This window comes from Miscanthus floridulus, chromosome 14 (genome assembly GCF_019320115.1).
Source record: "Miscanthus floridulus cultivar M001 chromosome 14, ASM1932011v1, whole genome shotgun sequence".
In the NCBI taxonomy this organism is placed as follows: Eukaryota; Viridiplantae; Streptophyta; class Magnoliopsida; order Poales; family Poaceae; genus Miscanthus; species Miscanthus floridulus.
Genome location: NC_089593.1, coordinates 16,091,104 through 16,098,024, shown reverse-complemented (window position 1 = coordinate 16,098,024; position 6,921 = coordinate 16,091,104). Strand labels below are relative to the sequence as shown.

At 48.2% G+C, this 6,921-nt stretch overlaps 1 long non-coding RNA gene and 1 pseudogene across 1 annotated transcript; both read left to right on the top strand.

The window, feature by feature from the left end:
- Positions 1–214: 214 nt before the first annotated feature.
- Positions 215–2,941, top strand: LOC136502654 (uncharacterized). The gene is made up of 3 exons (XR_010770654.1): positions 215–933; positions 1,235–1,444; positions 2,860–2,941. It is a non-coding gene; the product is annotated as an uncharacterized lncRNA (long non-coding RNA).
- Positions 2,942–5,135: 2,194 nt separating this feature from the next.
- LOC136506184 (probable glycosyltransferase 3) lies at positions 5,136–6,700 on the top strand (annotated as a pseudogene).
- Positions 6,701–6,921: the final 221 nt, after the last annotated feature.

The window sequence follows — 6,921 nt, the reverse complement described above, 5'->3', positions numbered from 1 at the left end:
AAGATATCTGTGACACTAGAAGCTCCACCAGGCACCAGCTCCCTGAGTTCATATGCTATCTTCTTTTGATATGTTGCGGAGTGTGGACTAGATTGAAACTGACAACACTTGTTGTTTTAACTTTTGCATGGGAACTAAGGATGTAAATGAAATGACCATCCTACCAATGTTTAATCCTCTATAGAGTGGTCATTTATTATGCCAAAAGCACACCTCTGATGCTCACTCTCCCACATACTAGTCAATGAAGGAATTAAGGATGCATAAGATAGGAAAAAAATGAGTCAAATTTACCTCAATACTGTACATCAAGTATTTTGAAGATAGTAGAAGAGGCTAAAGCAACAAGTATTTTGAATTGGAAGGAGTAGATGGTAGGGCGATGTTGTGCACCTTGGAGGGGTAGCCTGTAGAGAAGGCGGTGTCATGGCTAGGTTGGGTAGACCTATGCTGCTCAGAGAGAAAGAAGGATCTAAATATCAATCCAAGTTAGCCATTTATTGATAATTTCCTCTCTTGTAAACAGGGGAGTTTGCTGACAACAAACAAGTAATTGATGGGAGCATCCTTAACTGCAACTAATTTCTATTCATGCCTTACTTCTGTAGTTCTGTATCTCTAACGTAGGTTACTTAAAGCCCAGACTATAGACGCTTTCTTCTAGGCTTTTTCTGAGATGGCAGTTGCTGCCAGTGTTGATCCTCATTATATGATAGCATTGTACTCCAAATGTATATCTTTTCATTTCTTTGTTTCGCAGACTATTGATGCCCTAGGCTATGGGATGGCAAAAATTGCAGACTTGATGATGAAACATATTCCGGTTCCAGCAATCAGTAACATACAGGTCACGGTTTCTGTAGAAGTTCTTGAGGAAGGTGGTCCAGAACACTCTGTATCAGTCTTGAGTGTAGTCCCTCTGAAGAAATAAAAGTAAGGCTTTCATCGTGTTTCCTGATTTCTAAAGAAAATTGTTTGTCAATACATTTATTCTAAGTAATAACTTTCTGTTTTCAAGGGCTACCTTGACCCAGTTCGTTGTCAGCTGTGTGCCTTTGCCATAGTTTTTCAACACATTACTATATATGTGCTGAGTGTGTATCTTCATTTTAAGAAACAATTCAATCGGTAAATATTATATTTTGTTTTTTAGCAATATTGAGCAGGGGAATTAGATATTTGTTCATCTGGAACCACAATCAGTAATTAGTTTTATTTCCTGATTACTCTGCAGATTAAGTAAACTTGCTTCTTGTTTGCCTTACGTAGCTGGTTTTTACTGTTTAAGGACAAAGATGGTTCAAATCTGTACTCAAGAATAATTGATGTCATCAAGTTTGTGTGCAAATTCATTTGCGTGGAAAATAGCAAGTGGGTTCAGTCTTTTGCAAAGTTAACCTGGCCAAGAATTTCTGATCTGGTTATCACACACTTTCTCTCCAAGGTATGGTTCTTCCTGATTTACCAGAGGAAGGGAACTCAAGGACTGCTTGATTTCCTGTGGTTCTTTTAGTGCTCATATCTCATCAGCTACACTGCTACAGTACTACCATTGTGAATTATGATTAGTTTTGCTGTCTAGTGTCTATAATACGAGACAAAACTATTATATCTTAACTTGCATTATCTTCATCAAGCATCTACTTCTGCTAGAACATATGGGGCTTTCCAGCAAGTATAGGTTCTTTGTTTACTGTTAATTGAACTGTGAATCTTTCTTTTGCTATATAAATTAATCCTTTGAATGGTTCAACTGCAACAATATGGTTTGTTTCGATTTTGTAGCCATCGGCCTGTGTATATGCTTCCAATAGTGAGCTCTATGTGATGTTACAAAATATGTATATAAATCACTAAAGCTCATGTTATGTTGACCCTCTAATTTGGTTATAGTATTATACTTTCCTCAAATTGAACACTTGACTTGAGTCCCGCAATAGGAAGAATCATATTTGATAGAAAAAGGAACAAAGTGACCTAAACTTAGTTACTATCCTTACTACAAGCAACTTTGGGATTCGATGAGCTTCCTATTTTCATTTTTCTTCTTTTCTTGTTTGTAGACATTTTCATGGTATAATTCTATAAGTACACTCTATAATGATCTAGTGAAGTTAGTTTTGTTGATTATATCCTCATTAATTGGACTTGACTTACTTCCTCCGTCTTGAAAAGAATGCAATTCTAGTATAATACCGAGTCAAACTATTTTGGTTTGACCAACTCTATACACAAAAGTACGAATATATTTTTTTATACCAAATAAGTGTCATTAGATTCGTCATGTAATATATTTTCATGGTATACCTATTTGGTGTCATTAATATTGACACTATTTTCTATAAACTTGGTCAACTTTAGATACGGGTTTTCTTAATATGGAGCGTTTTGGGGAGTATGCTCTGCCCTGCTTTGTACTTTCTCCCTTGGCTTAATGAAATGACATGCAGCTCTCCTGCATTGTTCTAGAAAACCCCCCTATAATTGCATCCTTTTTAGGACGTAGGTAGTATGTACCACAGTACCAACCTAGCTATGGCTCGGTTCAGAAAACATATATGTAGAATAACTAGAAAATACGTTATCCCTCTAATTCGCACTTTGTATTATCAAACTTATCACCAATTGAAATCTTGAGTCAAATATATCTTTGTAGTTTCATGATGGGAAGAATCAAATTTATTGAAAAATATCAGAGTGATATGAGCTAACTTACAAACTATCCTTATTGGCTACAAGAAACTTAGGGTTCTATGAACTTCCTCGTTTAAGTTTTCTTGTCTGTAGACATTTGCATTGGAAGCCGGTTGTTGCTGTTTCAGGTAATTTTTGACTGATGCTTTAATTATGTGTTTTCAGGCTGTACCCAATGTGGCATCCAAGCTAATTGAGTTCCAAGATGTTGTGCGGAGTGCTTCGGATAGAATCAAAGCAATGGGCCAAGTTTTATCAAAAGCAAGGGATCTATTGTACGATTGCAAGGAAATTACCGAGCGTTTGAGAGCAATGCTTCAGTCAGCAGATGAGCAGGTCCGGAGCTTGGAGGGGAGGAGGCGGCCGCGGCGGCGGCAGTCCCGCGGTGGCGGCGGGTGACCGCCCTCCCCCGGTGGCGGCGGCTGTGGGGGACCGCCCGGTGGCGGCGGTGGTGGAGGGGAGAGAGTGCTCGCCGCCGCCGTTGCTGCTGGGGCCCACCCCACCCCACCTCGCGGGAACGGGAGCGAAGGAGGGAGCACGGGGCGGCGTCGGCGGAGGGGATCGTCGTCTGGTGCGCCGGTGCCGCTGTCTCTCTCTCCGTCTCTCTCTCTCTCTCTCCGTCTCTCCGGTGGCGGCGGCTGTGGGGGACCGCCCGGTGGCGGCGGTGGTGGAGGGGAGGAGGCGGCCGCGGCGGTGGGGAGGCGTGTGCGGTGTGTGTGTGTGCGTCTGTGCACGATTTGGGGGAGAAACGGCTGTGTTGAATGCTTCTGTTTACCGAGTGCCTAGATGTACGGCACTCGGTAAACTCATGTTTACCGAGTGCCTAGATCTACGGCACTCGGTAAATAGAAGCATGGCAGCCCACTGTGGCAGACAGGTGGGCCGTGGCTAACCTTTACCGAGTGTTTCAGGTCACACTCGGTAAAAGTATCCATTATTTCATGCAAAACAAAAAAGAAAAAATGCCAATTTAATCCTAAAATTCACCAAACTTTCACATGAACTATTTCATGTCATCTATTTACTATCTAAAAAATTCTAAGTTCAAATCATATTGTTGAATTTCACTCTTAATAGAAATCCTACTCGTCATTGTGAATGTTTAGCGTCTCTTTGGGAGATGTACCGGTTCGGCAGCGACGAATGTAAAAATACTTCCAAAACGTTATGAAATTTTTTCTATAACATAGATGTATGCTTCAATGTTAATTCTTCCAATCTCGTGATTTATCGAGTTCGATTTTAATTATTACAATTAAATTTACACGATATGTACCTAATTTTCATAAAGAATGAAAATTTTGTGAAATATAGTAAATAAATCGAAATAAACACCATATTTTGGAATGGAGTACTAAATATCATATGTGGATAGAGGAAAAAGAATGAAGGGAAAAACAAGAAATTTGGTTGAATTTTACCGAGTGTTGCGCCAATACACTCGGTAAAAGATAGTGTTTACCGAGTGTTGTGCAGTGACACTCGGTAAACATTTTCGGTCTTTTTTATTTGCTATGGGCGCTTTACGGGCGGAGCTATTACCGTGATTTTTGCCGAGTGTACGCTCATAACACTCGGTAAACATGTCATGCCGTGACGCCGTTCGGCGCACGGTTGCTATCCTAGGTGACGTGGCACCTCAATACCGAGTGTCTAGTTTTACCGAGTGCGCCCCTTCGGTAAACTTGTAGTTTTACCGATTGTCTTAAGTTACCGAGTGTGTGGACTCGGTAAAGCGGTCTACTACCGGGTGTTTTTGTTTTCCGAGTGTTGACACTCGGTAAATATTGTTTTTCGAGTGCCCCGACTTCTGACACTCGGTAATTGTCGGGGCATTCGGTAACTACACAGTCTCCGGTAGTGAGGCTAGCGCCCTTGCTTGGCTGCTGGGCCGGTCTTAGCCAGACAACGATTTCAGGCCCGTCCACGTCCAAGCCACCGATTTGGTGCAGCCTGGCTGCACCCTTCTTACTAGATGGCACTCTAAAACTCCTGGCCATATGGTACTTTAAAAATAGATAACTAAAAACTCTTCAAGATACTCTAAAAATAGGCAACTGCCACTTCCTGACCGTGTGATTGTGATTGATTTCATGGAACACGTACCTGTCACCAGATGGTCTGCACGGCGGGAGGTTGCACCGAATTTTTTTGCCCGTGATTGATAAGTCAACGAGCCGAGCGGATCACCGGCGGCAGGCATGTGTCTGCGGACCGCGGACTGCGCTGCGCGGCGCCGGTGAGCATTTACAATACTGTATGTACTATTCCAGTCCAATACAGAACCTTCGGCAATGAAGCGCGCCTGACAATCCAGCAATTTCATATTCCTCGAACTTCCCGCTCCCCCGCTGACTATCGTATGCAAGCTCTCAACCCCAAGATCTTGCCTACTCGCCTGCCCCCAAAACCCTTCTCCGTACCCGCAACGCTACGATCGGATGCGTACGCCGGCGTCCGGCGGGTGGCGGCTGCACCCGCGGGCAGCGGCGGCGGCAGCAAGCTAACGAGGCGGATAATCAGCAACGTCAAGATCACCTTCCTCTGCGCCTTCGTCACGATCCTCGTCCTCCGCGGCACCGTCGGCGTCAACCGCCGCCTCGTCTACATCGCCGGCACCTCCGACGACAACCGCGCGGCCCCGGCCAGCACCCGAGACGTCGACGACGTCGAGCGCCTCCTCCGCGAGATCCGCGCCGACTCCCACACGGACGCCAACCCCGACGACGACGCGGCGCCGAAGCCCAGCTCCTCGGCGGAGCACTACGACCGCGGCGCCGCGTGGACGACGTCGAACTACAGCCTGGGGCCGCGGGTGACGCGGTGGAACGCCAAGCGGCGGCGGTGGCTGCGCCTGAACCCAGGGTTCCCGTCCCGCGACGCGTGTGGCGGCCCACGGCTGCTGCTGGTCACGGCGTCGCCGCCGGGGCCCTGCGCCAGCCCCGCCGGCGACCGTTTCCTGCTCCGGGCCACCAAGAACAGGCTCGACTACTGCCGCCTCCACGGCATCGAGCTGGTGCACGTCACGGCGCTGCTAGAGGACCCCGAGCTATCGTCGTCGGGCGGCACCGGCGGCGGCGCCGGCGGGTGGGCCAAGCTCGCGCTGCTGCGGCGCCTCATGCTGGCCCACCCGGAGGTGGAGTGGCTGTGGTGGCTGGACGCCGGCGCGCTCGTCACTGACATGGGGTTCGAGCTCCCGATGGCGCGGTACGAGGGCGCGCACCTCGTGGTGCGCAGCGACTCGTACCTCCTCTTCCAGCGCCGGTCCTGGGACGCCGCCAGCACCGCCAGCTTCCTGCTCCGCAACTGCCAGTGGTCGCTGGACCTGCTCGACGCCTGGGCCGTCATGGCGCCCCGGGGCCGCGCCCGCGACGACGCGGGGAAGCTGCTGACGGCCACGCTGGCGGAGCGGCCGCCGGGCGAGGCCGACGACCAGTCCGCGCTCGTCCACCTGCTCATCACCGAGAAGGAGCGGTGGATGGACAGGGTGTACCTCGAGAACCAGTACTACCTCCACGGCGTCTGGACGGGGCTGGTTGGCAAGTTCGAGGAGGCCATGGAGAAGCACCACCCGGGGTTCGGCGACGACCGCTGGCCGTTCGTCACGCACTTCGCCGGCTGCAAGCTTTGCGACGGCAGGTCTACCAGATCCAGGTCCGCCGGCGATGGCGACGGTGGCGGCGGCGAAGGCAAGAATCGCAGTGATGAGTACCCGCTGGAGCGGTGCGTCAGCGGCATGGAGCGCGCCTTCAACTTCGCCGACAACCAGGTGCTCAGGCTCTACGGTTTCCAGCACGAGTCGCTGGCGAGCGACGAGGTCAGGCGGGTGGCGAACCGGTCGGCGAACCCGCTGGAGGCCATGGAGGAGGCTCTCGCTTTCTTGAAGAAACCCAATGAGCCGGATCCATGGAGCAGTGATGTGCGCAAGTATCGAAAGCGCAAAGGAAAGGGAGATTCTGTTCTTGCAACAATCCTGAGGAGACTGGGATGGCGATCCAAGATTTGAAATGTTTTTTCTTCTTTTTTTTATGTGTTTTGGTTGTTCGTGGATTCCAGTTTTATACAATGGAAGGGGAACATATATATATACAGCAAGTGAATTGCCGTTGCTTGCTGGCTCATGACAAATGAAGCATTTCAAGAGGCTATGGTTCAAACCATTGCAATGTTCATAATCTTTTGCAGAAAGAGTATGGTACAGTGCTGCATCAGTGCCATAAATTTTCT